Source organism: Epinephelus fuscoguttatus, linkage group LG5 (genome assembly GCF_011397635.1).
Source record: "Epinephelus fuscoguttatus linkage group LG5, E.fuscoguttatus.final_Chr_v1".
In the NCBI taxonomy this organism is placed as follows: Eukaryota; Metazoa; Chordata; class Actinopteri; order Perciformes; family Serranidae; genus Epinephelus; species Epinephelus fuscoguttatus.
The window spans coordinates 37,992,960-38,012,021 of record NC_064756.1 but is presented as its reverse complement, the minus strand read 5'-3'; the positions used below and the strand labels follow the sequence as shown (position 1 = coordinate 38,012,021).

The window sequence follows — 19,062 nt, the reverse complement described above, 5'->3', positions numbered from 1 at the left end:
AAATTAGACTCAAAAATGCCTGCATTAATATTCATATTTAAAGGGCACTACCAAAATATCAAGCCTTAGCTAACAAAGCATAATCTTCTTTCAATAACTAATGTTGGTGGAGCTTAGGTTAATGATACTTTCTGCAGTTTTATGGGTGATGCTGCAAGCAACAGTGACAGCTAGAGTCAAAAATCTGTCCATTATCCTGGGGCAACTCCTGGGCATCTGTTGAACATCAGAAGTTGCCCATAATTACTTTGTCCATCACTATCCTTGGGTTAAGGACACATGACTTCAACGTCATAAGTGATACAAACATGGGATTTTGACTGGCGGCAGAGCTCTTCACACACAAAGTGTAAAGAAAAACAAATCAGTTGAGTCTTTCCCCTTCAGATGAAATGGCCAGTCAGGTTACATGCTACAGAGAGAGTTTAAGAGGTCCTGATCGCCTTCAGTATGACGAGAAAGTTAAAATGATAGGAGGTGTGTGCCCTTTTCAGCTGCCAGCCTCTGTATGGATGAATGACTCTGTCACTTCATTCATTCAATTCATGTCCTGTCGATTCATTACTTAACATTCATTAGAATTAACTTCTTGGCTTTGAATATCTCATGTTATTGTTGAGATCAACTGACTTTAGCTAGCTAGTTAACGTTAGCCAACTAACCTGTGATGAAGTGCCAAAGAGGTAGGTGTAGTGACTGGCTGGATCCCACAGCTTTCCGTCTTTACCCTGCCGTTTGATGGCTGTGAGCCACAGATTTCTTCTTCCCCCATTCTTCATTCTATCCGGGAGCAAAGAAAATCGCAATTCAATTTTCATTGTTTGCTGTGCAGTGAACAACACGGCAACTTTTCCGCATTATGAACTCCTAGCCGCAACTAGCGTCTCTCCCAGGACCAACCCATTGATACAGACAGACTCCTATCTGTGGGAGAGGTACCGGTTCAGCAGACAAAGCATAGTGTATCTATGTAGTTTGCTGGAACCACACATTATAACTGTGCATTCACACCAAACGTGAATTCGCAAATTCGCGCGTCAAGATTACATACAAAGTGAATGCAAAGACGTGATTAGACGCGAATGGTTGTACTATGAACGTTAACGTTAGCACTAGCTTAGCTCCAGTTAGCACAGCCGGCTTCCCCACCATAACGTACTTGTCTGTTAACGTTACTGATTGTGTTTTTTGTCAGTGGATCAATGTCGAAAGAAATGGAAGAGCCTCAGGGACACTTATTTAAAGGAAAGGAGGAAGGAGGCAGAGAAAAAGAGCGGGGCAGCGGCAGGGCCAGTGAAGAGGTGGAAGTACTCTGCAGTCCTTTCTTTCCTCGACCCCTTCATAACCCCGAGGGAGACCAGCAGCAACATGGGTCGAGGGGTCGAGGATAGGGCCGCAGGGTACAGAGAGTCGGAAGCAGGGCCGGTCGAGGACCAGGGAGAGGCAGCAGGCCCCTCAGGGATTGAGTCCGGAGGTTTGTTGACAGATGAAGATGCACACACATAAAGCATTGCAAACTTATAGAAGAGATTTCTGTATCGATGGATAACTGACTTGTATAGATGTCTCAGTATAGAGATTTCTTTTCACAGCCTGTACTATAAATACTGACAAAGACGATTTGAAAATACCCTATACTAATATGTATTCTCACCTACAAAACCTGAAATTAAAACACTTGGATATTGAATGGAACAAGCCCGTGGAAGAAGACAAAAACACCAGAAGTCATCGCTGCATGAAAGGGTTGTGGAGGCTAGATATTACCATGGCTGGAACTGTATGATGTGTTAATATGGATGCATTTGTAAAATGTTTTTTTGCTGTAATTGGCAGTGAAAGCTAGAATGATTGAGACAATTAAAATGTAACAAAAAAACTAAAGACACCTTTGTCACTACTACAGACCACCAAGCACCGGACTCTCCCAACAGCAGTGACACAGAACCTGCTCCTGCTGCCTCTCCCGCTGATGGCCCTGCTACTGGCTCTTCTTCTGGCCCTGCCACTGCCCCTGCTGCTGCACGAGGGAGAGCACCCAATGGTATGAGTATAATTTTTGCATGGTGTTTTTCAACATGAAAAGTACCTTTCAAAGTTCCTTTCAGTTTCACTCATATCTTTTTGTCTGTTTCAATATTTTAACAAATATTCACCTAGATATTGTGTAACTTAGACCTTTTGAATTGATTGGACGCAGCAGTTTATGTTTCCAAAAAATATGTTTCCATTTCACACAGTGACGAGAAGGGCCAGGAAGAGAGGGAGGGAGGACGGAGAGACCAGGCAGAGCCAAATTGAGGAGCTGCTCCTGGAGGCCCTCAAGAGGCAGGCGCAGCCTGGTCCACCTGCTCCACCTGATCCTCCTCGTCAGCCTCCCTCGGAGGATGAAATGTTCCTCCTCAGCCTGGTTCCTTCCCTGCAGAGATTGTCGCCCCAGCGGAAGGAGTATGTGAATGATCATTGATTGATCATTGTGAGTAGCTGTTTAGCTGATGGTGCAACAATCTCTGCAGGGAACGAACCACGCTTGTCCGTTTTTTAAAAATAGGTGTCCCTGAGGCCTCGATTTCAAATTGTTCACCCAAGCCTGCTCCTTTTTGTTCTTTGTAGAGTAGACATGTTATTTGTATATATGTTCACTTTTTATGTTTTACAATGGAAGATTTTTATATACATACATACATATATATATATATATATATATATAAATCTACCTCAGCTGTCTTTCGTCTTCTCTTTCCTACAGAAACAATTCTCATCTGATTTCATGTATTTATTGCACACACAGAACATTGTGTACTGTATTCTGTAGGTTCCAGCTGTGCAGAAGCTTATAAAATAAAGTACACAAAAGTAAATAAATATTGCAGGATGTTTGCTCAGTAATAATGTGTAGGTGGCTCTTAAAATAGCTGTTTTGTGAGTGCTTGCACACTAGACATTGGCCTGCCACGGGACCGTTCCCTCTGCAGAGAAGTAAGCTGCGAAGGTCTCCCAAACCCTGATGGCCTCTCTTGCTTGTTCGCAGCCAGTCTTCCCAGACCTGGCAGAGGCTCCACCACACCATCGGAGATGCTCCCCCTCATTGCAGGCGCTGGGGTTGTCTTCCGCAGGAAGTTGTGCAGGACACAGGTCGCCTTCACACACTTCTCCGCAATGTCGGGCTGGAGCTCCATGGCACGCTGGTACATCCGCCACTGGGATGCAAGGATCCCAAAGGCGTTCTCCACCACCAGCTGTGCCCGGGACAGACGGTAGTTGTAGATCTGCCTGTCTCTGGTAAGTGTGCGTGCCGGGGAATGGCCTCATGAGGTTTCTCCGGAGTGGAAAGGCCTCATCCACGACAAACACATGTGGCTGGGGTCCCCTGTGGTCAGCTCGTGGTAACAGCCGGTCAGCAGGCAGCTGGAGGGTACCAGAGCGAAGCGCTCGACCAAAGGCTGAGTTGGCCAGGATACCGCCATCACTGGTCCTGCCGTAGCCCCTGACATCGATCACCCTGAAGCAATACCGGGAATCCACAACAGCAAGGAGGACTATTGAGAATGTCCCCTTGTAGTTGTGGTACTGGGATCCCGAATGTGCAGGGGCTTTCAGGACCACATGCTTCCCATCCACAGCGCCACAGCAGAGAGGAAAATTCCACCGCTCCTCAAACCCCTCTGCGATGGACCTCCACTCCTCAGTGGTGGGCACAGCCATGAATTCTTCCACGAGGCAATCCCAAATAGCTGTGACTACAGCTGGAACAATCAGGGAAGCAGTGGAGAACCCAACGCGGAAACTGTTTGCAATGGTCCTGAAGGAGTCACCAGGGGCCAGGTATCTGCAGCATAGAAGAAAACATTAAATTTAGCTGAGCTGAAGTGAATGTAGGTGGCAGTCTACATCAAATCTGTTGTTACTTGTACTATTTTATTGATATGGCTGAACAGGTGAAAGTACTCAAGTATTTATGCTATTACATTATTGCAGTGGATAAAATGAGCTAATTTTCTATTGAAATGCATGACAAGCAGGTCAAGATCTAGGATTTACCCATAAATTGTACAAATTGCACATGAATTCAGACTTTTCATAAATCGACATCATGAAGTAGACTAGTAATTTCATCAGCCTTTTACATGCTGTTATCTTATATACTGTATATGTATGTGTGTGTGTGTAATTTTATGTAACATTACGTTTTTAACATGTTTTTTGTTCATTTTATGTCTATTTTTAAAGTGAAGCACACAGTATTTTTGTTGTAAAGCACTTTGAGCTGCATTTCGGGTATGACAGCTGCTATACAAATAAAGATTATCGTTATATTATGCCGTTATTACATTATACTTTTGATCCGTTTATTGAAATTGAATCACAGCAAAATGTGGGTTCATACCACTATAGTGTCAGATAAGCCGACGTGTGACTTGCTAGATCCAGTGAATATTTAATAATTTTGACAATAAACAATAAACTGCTACTCACCGGAAACAGATGGATAGGCGCTCCACAGCTGAAATGAAGCGCGTGTAGTTGGTGTCCTGCTGGGAGATCCTGGCACCAACCCTCGCCAACAGGTCCTCAAACTGGGCCCCAGTCAGCCTGAAGTACCGCTGAAAGTGGCAATCATCCAGACGAAGTTCCTGGAGGAGGTGGTGAAACTCGCCGAGCTGGATGCGCTTCTGCAGGATACTGTGAACCCAAAAACGATGGTGTTTGGCCCTCCGACGCATCTGGGACTTCCAGAGCAGGTACAACGCAGCAATGGTGGTTATCTCTGCCATGGCTGAGGAGAGAATGGCGGGCAAGATGTTGTTATCTACTGAAAATGGGCGGGCTCACTACTAACGCAAATTAACAAAATGGTCAGGCGTCTAAACCCACACATTACACACAGCGCGTTACTCGCGTCCAGCGTGAACGAACAGTAAAGGTCACACGCCACAGCCAGTCTCTGACCACTGTGCAGTCAGTCTGTATTGCACTGAGGTTCTTTGCTAGCGGTACATTCCTGTATAGTGTTGGTGATGCTGAGAGGCTAAGTAAGGCAACTGTTTGCAGAGAGGTAAAAAGGGTGTATTTTCTATTCATTTTGATTATTTCTAGCATCATGCATAGCGCTTGAGATGATGACATTAACATATGGTTATCTTTTATATTTATGAATTAACCATGACACAAAGCAAGCACATTACAGGTAAGAGCAGTCTACTTCACCTCGAAACAGTTTGACATCTTTATCACCTTCCCTGGACATCATGATACCCAGAGGATCAAGGAGGCATTCTATGCAATTGCAGGTGTGTGACATTCATATGCATGTGATGGAAAATAGAAAGTGGCCCACAGGTTGATACAGTATGTCATACCTTCATCCTCTCACATAGGCTTCTCCAATGTCCTTGGGTGCAATAATTGCACCCATGTCCGCATCCAGGCCCCACCCGGACCTGTGGAAAGGGACTATGTGGACCGGAGGAATCTCCACAGCCTGAATGTGCAGGTATGTAGCCTACTAGTGGAGCCAGATGTCCCAACACTGGTAGTGTCAAGTGTCATTGATTGTTACCTCACATGCTGACAGATGATCTGTGATGCAGACTACCTCATCACCAGCATTGAGGCAAAATGGCCTGGAGGTGCCCATGATGCCAGACTCTTCAGGACATCTCCTTTGGCACAGAGGCTTGCACAAAGTAAGAGAATGTTAAGAAATCAGCCTTCATTATGTCTCAACACTAATGTGGAGAGGGTCTGTGATTTACCTAACTCAAAAGAATGTCATGTACATCACATTCACTCCTTTTGCACCCTGCAGGGGAGTTTGAGGGAGTCCAACTTGGGGACAGAGGCTACCCATGTCTCCCATACCTGCTGACCCCCTACGCTGAGCCAGGGACTGATCCAGAGGAGGCCTTCAACCGTGCCCTCAACACCACCAGGGCATGGACTGAAATGGTTTTTGGCCAGCTAAAATCCAGGTTCAGAACTCAACAGTTCTCAGGCCGCATTGCGCAGCCTCAAATTCAGATTATAGCCTTCAAGACAATACTGCCCAGACAACCCCACAGTTTTGCATGTCTTCTTACTTCAATCCCTGCAGGTTCCAGTGCCTGAAATACCTCAAGGTTGCTCCTGACTGGGCGTGCAACATTATAGTTGCCTATGCCATCCTCCACAATACTGCCACAATCCGGAAGGACAGGCCACTTGAGGTTGTCCTGGAGGAGAGATGGGACCCCTAGACGGGAGGACTGTGAAGGTCCTGTATAGGGACACACATTTCAAGTAATCCCCAATTACTTTCTGTTGAAATATAATTGTGTATTTATAAATTGTGAAAAAATACATGTGCCTAGGTTGTTTGAATGACACCTGAAACCTATGAATGTAGAGAATTTTAGGGTAGATATTGATAAGAAAAAAAATGGATATATCACAAGTCGCTGACAGATAAATGTTTCACCTTCAACAATAGTAAATGTTTGATAGTTTGTGTCTGAAAGCAACCGGCCTCTTCCATATTCCACCAGCATTTTGCTGGTGGCAGGTGCCAATTTCCATTAATCTTAGGCATGAACTGAGGTGCTTTGGGTTCTATATAGAGCCATGTAATTATTATGTTTCTAAACGAATTAATCTTTTTTAAATGGCATGTGATTATTTCCTATAAATTGATCATTTTGGAAATGTCATAATCTACAATCAATTTTGTGATAAATGCGATGATTCATATAAAATAGTTTGATTAAATCCATCATCTGAAATTTACAAAGGAATCAGTAGATAAATGTGATAAATAGTCTATCACTAATATTTATTTGATGAATTTCATTAGGCATACTTGAATTGTTAGATTTAATAGGTGTTCTTATCTACATACATTTTGTCCCTTTGATGCAGGCCTTATAGAACATGATATTATGCTGAAATGCTGAATTTTCTTTGTCACTTACGCATTTAGTCTGTCAGCAATATTCTGCCATGCCACCTCCCTGGCTTTATTGGTCGCTGCCGTATTGCCTTTTCTTGTAGTTATATCTTTGTAATCATCAGCAATATTCTGCCACGCCACCTCCCTGGCTTTATTGGTCGCTGGTGTATTGCCTTTTCTTGTAGTTATATCTTTGTAATCATCATACACTTCCATAAGGAGTGTATGCTTTGCTGCTGAAAATGCTTCCGCTCTCCTTTCCTTTGCTATTTGACATTTTGCAACATTTTCAGCACTCGACTAGTGAGGGCTTCAGTGTTGCCAACTTAGCGACTTTGTTGCTATATTTAGTGACTTTTCAGACCCCTCTAGAGACTCTTTTTCAATAAAGCGACTAGCGACAAATCTGCCGACTTTTTCTGAGAATTTTGGAGATGACGTGAAAGCACATATTGTTCTTATTCTTATTAACGTGCAGCGGATGCTGCCGTGGGCCCCTCCCCCGCCCCAAAGCACTCACAGGCGGCCCAGTCCTCCATCCCAGCTCCAGTCAGAGCAGGAGATTGAAGAGGCAAAAATCGGTGCCTGGAAGTGGGCCTGTAGGCTCCCGACCTTGTCCTCAACGATGCTTCTCAATTGTCCTCAGGTGTCAGTCTGGTACCTTGGATTCAACTAAACAGCACTCAAGAAAACACTGGAGACAGGCAGAGTCCGATGCAATTGAGTTTAATGTGTTCACAAGCCCAACACATACAACTCATCGAGTCAAGCCCCGGAGCTGGACTGAAAACCGCTTCTCAGCTCATCTGCTTTTATGCTGGTGGAGACTGGGTGGAGTCTCCACCTCTTTTTGCTAATCCGTCCCACTTTAACCCAATTCTATTGGTGGATACCTTTTTCTTTTTGTCCAATCATGAGCAGGCCCGTTTTTAATGGTGTAATCCTTTTGCTTTGAGCCTGGAGTTCCCCAGGTTTTCCACCCTTAGCTCCGGATTCACTTTCACTTTATTTTTAAAAAACGTGTGAATTTTAGGGACTTTCTTTATGTAACCCCTTGTGCCCTTATGTGCTCTCATGCAATATGAACCTTTAATGTGCACTAGATAATACAAACATTTGAATGTGTGTGTGTATTATCATTTCACAAAGCATAATAGGTTACACTTGAGTGCGTGTGTGCTTTAGTATATGGATACAATGTGAGCTTATATTATGAATACTTTGACATGTATATCAAAATTTTAACACATATAGATACACCACACTCAGTATTATAAGAACTTATGCGTTAAGCATGGTTATGTGATGGTCACATGGCTTTGTTTTCTTAATCACCTATGCAGTGTAACCATTCTACTAGATCAGGAATTGTCTTTTTACACTACAAGATGTTGCTAGCTAGTTAATGCTTTCTACTAATCAACTGCTTTATCATTTAAGTTAATAACTTCCCCTACTGCTTGTTTAAAAAGGCCACCACATAAAAAAGGTGTTCTTGGTTTATCATGGGCTTTAGATTGGTTACCCATAAGTCTCACTTTAATTATGCAATACTTTCTGTCACCGAGCAGAATCCTGAAAAAAAAAAAAATTAAGGATACAGTTGGTGGGCTAGCATGCTAACGCTAGCATACATCGGACCAGATATTGCGTCATCACTGAGGCATCATGGGAGTTCTGGGGGAAAACAACCGTCATTTTTAAATCCCCGACATATACCGGTATTCAAGATTAGATAAGATTAGATTGGATTTTTTTTAGATTGGAAGATAAGATTTGATTAGATTTAGGTAGAAAGGTATAGGTATGAATGTCCACTAATTATTTAGAAAGTTTAACCTGATCATTCACGTTATTTAAAGAAATGATATGCTTGATCAATCTGCCTTTATGTCCATTCAGTCTCCCTCCGTCCGTCTGGATCAGTGACCCAACACAGTGGCCGGAGATAAATTTTGCGGACATCTACACTTATTTAATAGAGTCACCAAGTAGGCACCATGCTGCTAATATTAAAACATTAATAGCCAACTATTTGATCTGGGCCACGCTGAGTGGAAGATAACATTCTGATGTTAGCCTGATGCAGCCTTCGTCACTATAACGTTAGCTAGCTAGGTGTCAGGCTGTTATGCGTTAGTCTCCTGTTTTTTATTCCGCATATTTAAAATAATTTCTAATTCACATTTACTGTCACCAAAACGCAATCGTCGCCCATGGACGTTTCTCTGGGTCGCTTTCCTCTTCCTTTCTGCATAACGTCAAAGTACAGGCTCGTTTAACGGCACTCCTAAAACGGCTCAGTTTTTTGGGACCACAGAGGGTCTTCCGTCAGTGAGAAAATATTGTGGGGACGTAATCAGGATGAATCTTGTCATTCACATGGAACCCTGAAATCATGATATCAAAGTTAGTGCTGTTAGCTATAGCTAACGTGTTAGCCTACTTAAGAATTCGGTAGCTAATAAACACGGGGATAGATAGTAGTTAAAATTGTAGCTTTGGCTTTTTCTTACAGTATTAATCTGGCCATAGTGATTGTTAAATAAAGTTAAATAAAGTTGTGTGGTTACGTTAGACCACAACATCAACTCAACGTGAATAAGATTAACAAGGATGTCTACATCTGTTCTAAGATGAGTCAACATTGTGTTTGAGGCAACATATTGTCACTTTTATGGAAATAAATTTAAAGTTATCTTTAACATCTCTAGTTAGCCTAACGTTAGCTCCTAGCTGCGTTGTTCATCGTGTCACCTTGTTTGCTGGGAGTTCATTAGCCACTTTGTTCTAGTTTTGTACTTTGGTGATCGTACATCATTGTTAGCTGTTGTCTAAAGGGCTCTAGTTAAGCTAACGTTAACTTCTGGAGCTTAGCTTCATTAATTTATCTGTAATTGCAGTAACAAAGGTTGGCAAACATTATGCTGAATGATTCAGTGTTAAATACTGTAACATTAGTACCAAACTAACGGAGAGACACTCTCGGTAAAGATGGTAAAAAGGCTGTTATCCTTTTCTCATATTCTGTGCCAAAAACCTTAACTCAGTGATGATGCGTAACCAGTCTGAAGTATGCAAATTTTAGCACACTTGAAAATAAACTTTGAGGTGCCAATGCAGAGTGGGCTAACACAAGATTGTGTTATGGTGGATACATGATGTGAATAATTTGTCTGATGATCAAAGAAAATATGATCATGTACTCTCCTACATAGTGATCCAAGGTTAACTGTTGTTATTATGGTAACATGTAGGCTACTGTACATGTGTATATTTCTCCCAACGCTAAATGCCAACCTGAGCTTACCTACATTTTTACAAACAAGTTCTGTTTTAATACAATGGCTTCCCATTTCCAAGAGTCATTGATATTCAGCACTGTCACTTGCTGTCACCTTCGTTTTCCCTGCTGATGGATCATATTGTCGGGACTCAACCTCAAACGGTAAATATATTCAAGTCGTGTTTTCAGGACAAGTTGAATATGAATTCTAAATACCTTTTTGGTATGAAACAGCTGCTTTGTTATGCAGGAGACATCTAAAATCAAAATATCATTTCAATTTACTACTAATATTAATATTGTTTTCATCACAGGGGCTGTGTGAGGAGAAAGCAGATCCACGCGTACACAGGTAGAATCTAAAATGCAAATATAAGTTCTAGGATATGGTTAATAAAAGTACAAGTTGTCTGTGTTCATACTGTGTATTTTATAAAACATGAGGCTGAATCTTCAATAATGCTACAAATAACACTGGTAAATTTGGCCACCCAGATAACTATTGTGTCAGTAAAACAACTAGTCGTCCATGCCTAATAGTCGAGCCAAGGGAAGAATTCTGACTGAATGATCAGCCCATCTGAGAGACAACTTGAAAGACAAAAATAGAGAGGCACGATAACATTGGTCCATCATCAGTATTGGGCAATATGAGCTTTATAATAAACTATTAGAATCAGCCAACGTGCTGTTTCTTATTTTGCATAATGAATTAATCTTTAATACATTGCAAAGCATTATATTTCATGTCTCCAGCTGCTGGTGGGCCATCATGATAAGAGTATGCGTGGCATAATTTGATGTTAATTCCACAGCAGAAGAGACCTGATGATCACTAAAATTAGGTGGGGAAAAAAGTGCATAGATAGGTATGGGTATCAATATCAGTACTGGTTATCGACCAAATGATTTTGTTATAGTTTGGTATAGTGAATATCAGCAAAAAATAATCCAAAATAGTGCATCCTTAGACAAAACTGTAGAGTAGTCCGATCTCAGAATAAAACTGCCAGTGTACAGAGAATAAAACCTCTTGATTTAGGTAATAACTTTGTTGTTTTTGCCACATGTATTAATAATCTGAGGTCACCACAGTTATGTCTCCATTTTGCATCCCTCTGTCACTGTTGTGTTCTGGTGTGTAATGAGCATTACAGCCTCACAGGGCTGCCAGTGAGGGTAAAGACTTCTAGTGTGTTGTTACTTATTTTTCTCTCCAAGTCATCTCACTGTCTGGATGAGTGGAGATTGGTGGAGGTGGAGACGAGACTCCAATGTCTTTTAATGTATTTGCAACAAGCAGGAAAACGAACAAACACTTATGAGCTAAGAGCCAGAGAAAAACGCCGGGGCCTGGAATTTTTCCAGAAGGTCGCTGCTTGATCACATCCTTGGAAAATATTGCTGATGTTATTTTTCATCTTCTGAGAAGGAAATAAACGGTCATGACAAGGCTGAAAAACGAAGGGAGGGAGAGAAAGAGGAGGGAGGAGTGGAGGTTAGAATGACCAACACCAGCTCAAAGAGCTGTTTGAACTTCAGATGCTTCCAATAAATTATTGATGTGAAGCCTGTTAAATAAGGCCAGTTCTCATTTGATTACAAATCTCATTAGGGCTTTACAAAATATGCTTTAATAACAAAATCCATCAACGTAATTGCTATGTAAAGAGAGTGAAAACTGTCATTACACAGAGCATACAGCAGCGATATTGTTACTGTAGGCTACAGATTTAGACTGGCGATGAATTCTCTTCATACACTTGCTGTTTGAATGAATTTATTAAATATTCTTACAGAGAGGAACAAAATGAGTCACTGTTGCAAAAATGTATTGCTGGGCCAGATATAACTCCACCCAATATTAAAATGCATTAATGTAACCTAATTAGATATCTCATCTAGATCAGGAAATACACTTTAAGACAATATTTGAATACATGGAGCACACATTAAGGAAATGAGATCAGACTGTAGTCCCAGTTGCATGATACATACTAAAATACCAGTCAACCCAATTTAAAGTATGTATTAAAGCAAAAGTGAAAAATTACTCAGCTGCATTAATCAGAAAACCAATTAAATAGCTGTGTACTGTGATGGAACTCACATGTAATGACAAGACCATGGATAATTACAGCCAGCTCTGCAGCTCCATGCAGCTTTTTAACCTCTTCTAGCTCATAGTACTGCTTTTACAGCACACTTCCTCTCTGGTTCAGTCTCAGTGAGCCTGTTCATACTTGGTATAAACATGCGTTTGGGTAATCCAAACACAAGTGGACAGCCAAGACACACCAGCATTCACACCTGTGTGTTTTGTGTCTCCAGCTGACCACCTGTGCTCAGGTTTTGTTAGGGCCATCTCTTATGGTAAAAGGTAAAAGAGCCGACGTATGATTATTACGTCAACAGTCTCGCTAAATGATGGATGGTCATGCAACACTTTGTCCAACTTGTCTGAAATATGCAAGTTATGAAGCATTAGCCCACTGTTCCAAGATATTCAAGATGGCGCTGTGCTGGTAGCAGCCTTGTCACATTTGTCACTTCTTTTTTTTTATTTTTCCTTGCTGCATGTGTTTTTCAAGTATTTATTTCACTGACTATCCAGCAATGCCTGATTTTTGTTTTGCAACTTTTCTTGTGGTTCTGCCATTACAGATGCAGCCACTTCAAATTTCCGTTTGGTCCGTGGTGGAGCCGTGACCGATCGTGACAGGTCCCTGTCGTCGCCTTGACGGGCTCATACAAGCCCCAACCTCCGGGGGAGACGAGTGAGACCAATGCGGAAGTGCCAAAAACTGCAGTTCACTGACTGTCCACTTGAGGCTGGCTCCGGAAGTGAGTCAATTCCCATAGACCCCCATGTTAAAATGCCCAACTTTAGAGCAGAAATAAACATGTTTACAGCCTGGTACAAAAAATGGTTTTGGTCTCTATAGTTAAGTTCCCCTTTCATGACAACTCTGGGGGGGGTGAATTTTTTTCTAACTCTTCCGTTTAAATGTTATTAAGGTTTGAAATTGTGCATAATTAAGGGCATGGTCACTTTGACTGACAGGTCGCACCATCACGGGTGGCTAACTAGCATGCTAACTAGCTGCTGGCTCTGCTGCAGAGCTGAGCCTCGACTCGGCCGTCTGCTCGGCGTCATCTCAGCCAATTCGTGCCCATGTTCAAGGCATTGAACCTGTACTCTCAGCCGTGTTTGCGCCTTTCGGATAATTTTTCAGGCAAATATTGGAGTAATATGGCTTGCTGTTCGACTAATTATACCAACAGACCGTCAAGAAGTCTGTGCTCCAGGTTTTTCGGTAAGTGAAATTCTGAAATTCTAGTATTATTTTATTTATGTTTATATGTTAGCACTAATTAGCGGTCATCATCTAGCTTGTCAGCAGCGTGTATCGGTGTTTGCGGTCACCACCTAGCTTGTCAGCTTATTATTATATTATTAAGTCTTTATTTAATACATGTAAAATCACGTTGATACCGGAGGTCTCATTTTCAAATGCGACCTGTATCACAGCAGCAACATCCACATCAAGTTACAGAGCCACAGACAATAGGATACAACACAAGCTTAGCTCGTTAACTAGCTAACCAGGCAGCTAACGGTTAGCCTTCGAGCAAGACGCCAGTCCGGGGATGCATCGAAGTCAGAGTCTGACAGAGAAGTGTTAGGATTTAGGCATTTAGGGAGAGAATATTTTGAACAAAAGGCTGAGGCTGTGTGAGGTTTGAAAATAAAGGTCCACCACGTTAGTTAGCTAACGTGTTGCAATGTTAACGTTGTCATATGAGCAGTGTAACGTTAACGTAACATTAAGGCTATACTTGTGTATTTAAATTAAAAAGTGGCGAACTGTGTGAAATTACAATAAGGTGTGTAACGTGATTGAAAAAAAACTAATGTGACATTTGACTGTCACATATAAAATATTAATAAGATTACTGTATGATATAGACCTGTGTTTAAACAACAATAGATAATGCACAGACAGAATATGAGGACTGTGATGGCCACCACCTTTTTGTTTTGCTAAAATAAATTGATTATGATCTGTTAAACATTGAAGTAAGTTAAGTTGTATTGTTTGCATGTAAAGGTGTCTGTAAAGTAGGTAGCTAACACATATATTACTTTTAATATCTATTTGTCTGTGTAAAGTTTTCCTCTAGGTGACCCAGACAGACTGGACCAGTGGACACTCAACACGAGGAGACAGAACTGGACTCCAAACAAGACTTCCCGTCTGTGCAGTGAACACTTTGAGAGTCATCACTTCAGCACTGACTCCAGGATAAAGACACCTTTTTTAATACAGTACCTCACAAAGAGTCAAGAAACTTATTAGTTTAAAATTATGAATTATTGTCCATAATACATTTAAATGCATTACATAAATTACTAATTGTCATACATTACTAAGTACTCGATTAGGGCACAGCTTGCTCTGTACTATTCCTAATAAGGTGAAATTACTGACACACCAGTGCAGTTTAGTGTTCCCCTGATGCAAAAGGCCAAATGAAGATTTTATTAATCAAGGAACATGACATGTATTTACCAACTTTAACATTTTAGTGCTTTTTATGCAAAGACCCTTTATCAAAGTGAGAATTACTACCTTTTTCCCCACACAGTCTGTGAAGAACCAATGGAGAAAATATTCTCATAATGAGACAGCTGAACATAGCATGATTCCACAGTGGCAGTGAGCTTTGAGAACAGTTCAGTTTCCTTTTGATAGCAACAATTATTTTAATGTGGATGAATTGCATACTGTACATTCATACTCCACTTGTCTTGATAGTACAGTTAAATTTAAAATCACATTCAAATATAAAGTTGAATATCTACAGAACTTAAACACAAAACTATTTTATGAATGACAGCCACTTACTCAGCAATAAGATCATTTTGGTGGTGAGTGGGCTTTTAACCAAGACAGGCTGTAGACAAAACTATTTTATGAATGACAGCCACTTACTCAGCAATAAGATCATTTTGGTGGTGAGTGGGCTTTTAACCAAGACAGGCTGTAGTCAGTGTTTTCTACCTGTGTTTTTAACCTATTATCTTTCTCTCATGTAGGACACTTGAGGAAAGTTACAATGCCTCGGCCAATGTGATATTTACTCCACAGTAAAGAGGTTGTTTCACAAGAAATTAAGATTTTGCAAATTATGACACTGGGTCCTAATCCATAGGTTTTATAATTACTGTTATAAATCTTTTCATTTATTTCATGTGTACTTTTTGTAACATTTTAAAATGGATGTTTTCATGAATGCAAGCTTTGACTTAATTTTGTTAAACTGTTTGTGAAATGGTTCGAATTTTTGTGATATAAAGTGGATCAGACAAAATTTACTTTAGAGTAAAAGCAATAGTTTTAAGTCCCGTAGGAGGTATTGTTTATTTGTGACGCTGTGACATATGAGAAGGTTCTGTGGGTATTGCTCGGTATTGAGACTTATATAGTGAGGCTAAAAAAAACCCAGCAACACATAATTGGCTGATTATCTTTCTGCTTGCCTCACTATAAAAACGTCACAGTACCTTTGCCTGAGGAAGACCCTCTCAGAGTTGGCAACATAGCGAACAAGTGATACCTCCTTGGGGGCTTCAAAACTATTGTGTCCAGCTAATTCTTTGTTTTTCACTTTGAGCCCTTTTATCCAGTCTCATTCTTCTGTGTTAAAACTAGACTTCTAACAGAGCAGCAAACAAAGGTTACTCTCCAAAATCTTCCCAGGCTCTGCTGCTGGGTGTAATGTGCTTAGTTATCTTCAAGTACAAAGTTAAAATAATCAGGCCCACACAGAAATGGACAGCTTAATTTTTTTGTCAGTGACAATGTTAAACATTAATGCTTAATGTTTTGTCTGTAGTATATGATTTGTTTGTCCTTTCAATTGACAGTCAGATTTGATTGTGAAATACAACATTCAGTCAGTAACAAAGACAAAAGGAGTGCAAATATAAATAGAATTTATTGAAATTTTAAACAAGTTATAGATGAATATCAAAAACTCAACATTAGCCATGACAGCCTGGGCTATGATCAGGCCTAACAAAATGTGTCCTAAAGGCCAAATTCAAAAGCAGTAACACTGCCAACTGTAAGCAGTTCACTGCGTTTGGAGGTGGTCTTTAAGACAATTAACTAATTTACTTAAAAACATATAATTTCTCCTAGGTGTGAGATGAATGTGTCTGATGTGAGGGTGCTCAATTATGGCACCATTTAAACTATGAACAAATGTAGCCATAACACACATTTCCTGGCCTTATCAATCTTTGCTGGATTGCCACCAGCCTCCCACCTGCATCTTTGGGCCAATGAAGAAAATATTATCTTAATGCCAGGATGCTGGAGGTGAAGCTGGTGCAGGTCCTCCTTCATCATGCTGACTAGCTTCTTGACACTGCTGACCTTCCCCATGTCACTGCCGCCACAGTGGATGATGAGGACATCTGGTGCTGCTCTTCCTCGCAGGGAGTGCGAAAAGAAGGAGAGAAGGCCTCCCCACTGCAGTCCACCCCAGCCAAACCAGCAGACACGGACGCCCGGCATGCTGAGGGTGCTTCCCAAGGTCTCTGCAGCTCTCTGGACACCACGCCGGACATAGCTGTCACCAATGATCCACGCTGTGTATATGAAAGTAAAATGAGTGTAATAAATTATTAGCGTTATATATTTTAAAAAAAGTTGAAGCTTTTTTTTTTTAAGATAACAGCTGAATCATTGTTTCAAAGTTTGTTGTATAACGTTAGTTTCAGCTAAACTCAACTTACCTCAAGTTTCGTGAGGGAGCTGGCACCAAGGGAGCAGCCAACACCACAGGGCTAGCCAAAGTAACGTAGCTTCTTAGCCTCGTAGCTTCTTAGCCTAGCTTGTTAGCCTTAGCTAACTTAGCAGCGCCGAGCGAGGTGGGCGTGTTTAGGCAGCCAGGCTTCCTTTGGCCCACCTCTTTGCCCATTTTTGATTGTCCGGGAGTTGGGCGGAGTCAGGCACTGCCAAGATGGCGACGTCCAGAGCGGAGTATTTTGAGCTTCAAATCCACTCTTCAGAAACGGACAGATGACGTCACGGTGACTACGTCCATTATTTTATACAGTCTATGGGCTCATAGCTCTAATGAGATCCCCCGCGATGGAGTAGAGAAAACTGGGCCGACCTGTAACGCCCCTAAGAAGAAACCAGTTGCAATGGTGTGTCTATCCACCAGGAGGAGCAGTGAGTGTGGAAGCCGAAGCGGTTTACTGCACCTCTTATTATGGAGAGAGCTTCCCACACATAGCATATTAAATGATTATCAGGCTACCATATCATAGGTCATTAATATTATGCTTCAGCGTTTTGTTATTCAAAAGAATTGCATGAAAATTAATGTGCTGTGGCTGGGAACTGAGCAATATACAGCAAGAACAAAACTGCGTTTGAATCATTAGTGGCTGAGTTTATCTGCAGTGGTAATGATAATAATGTTATATAGTAATAAATATATATATTACTGTAAACGGAGTGGGGTGGTACATAGCCATAATAATGGTATTATATACTACCATTATTATGGCTAATGGTATTTATGTATATATATATATATATATGATACATATATATATGATACCATTATTATGGCTATGTACCACCCCACTCCGTTTACAGAATGTGCGAAAGACAAGAGGATTTTTTTAACCTCAGCGAAAATGTTGTTTTTCAGACTACACGCCAACAAATATGGACTGAAGCAGAATCTTTTGTTAGATAAAAACAGCTTGTGATTCTTGGAAATGATTACAGAGATCTTTTCTTTTTAAATTCGGACTGTAAAAGGCTCTGCACACGCTCTGCCTCACTGAGCTGTCGCTGTCTGTCTAAACACATTCATGGAAGCAATATTTCACAAGATCTGATGCAAGAGGAATTTGTGATAAAATGTCTATTACTATTTATTAACACTAGAACCGCCAGGGGTCATTTTTACCCCCCTGCCATTTTCAAATGCTTTACTTTGTCACAATAAAACTAAAATATCTTTGCAAAAGTGCACTTATTGCGTGCCTTACTGCTGATGTCTGAGCAGCTTCATGTAAAACTAACGAATTTGTTAGTTTTAAATATAAAGAATTGTAAGATGTCACTTTGATGAGGCTGTCAGTCAGTCAGTGACAGATCATGGGCTCAGTGTATCCCCTATATGCATCTAGCAGCGGCGCACCTAAATATGATCACCGCTGCTGATTTTTTATTTTTTTCTCCGTCTTAGCTCTTTAGAAACTACCTTTTTATTATTTGGCGCTATATCCAGGTCAATTCACACACTTGTGCTGTGAGTAAAGCATATAAGAGGGGAGGAGAGGGCTCGGTCTTATCTCTTTATAAACCATACTATACTATAGCCGCACCGACGGTCAAGCTGCACGTAGCCTGCAGAGTTTAACTGGAAAGGAGTGAAGTAGCCTTTCACTAACGCGACAAAATGTGGTCCTGTTTATCTTGGAAGGTGAGAGAGCTCAAACACATAATTAGCATTACCATGAACCTTTTCATTCCCTCTGAATGGGTGAGTGTTTCCATCTGAATAAGTTTCAGTCACTCACATCATCACACCAAGTCGGCTATACAAACTTTTGATGCAAACATTCAACAACACATTGTCACTGTCGATGTCTTAACTACCACATAAAAGGGACATTTTACAATTCCAATCAAATCCAATCAAGCTTTATTTCTTAAGCACCTTGAAAACAACAACAGCTGAAACAAAGTGCTGTACATCAAGAATAACAATTCTTAACTTTAATAACAATTCTTCACATCATAAACAAACAAAT

At 41.0% G+C, this 19,062-nt stretch overlaps 1 long non-coding RNA gene across 1 annotated transcript; it reads right to left on the bottom strand.

Moving 5' to 3' along the window:
- Window positions 1-16,195: 16,195 nt before the first annotated feature.
- On the bottom strand, window positions 16,196-17,344 carry LOC125888939 (uncharacterized). The gene is made up of 2 exons (XR_007449376.1): window positions 17,020-17,344; window positions 16,196-16,872 (listed from the first exon to the last, which is right to left on the bottom strand). It is a non-coding gene; the product is annotated as an uncharacterized LOC125888939 (long non-coding RNA).
- Between the last annotated feature and the right edge of the window lie 1,718 nt (window positions 17,345-19,062).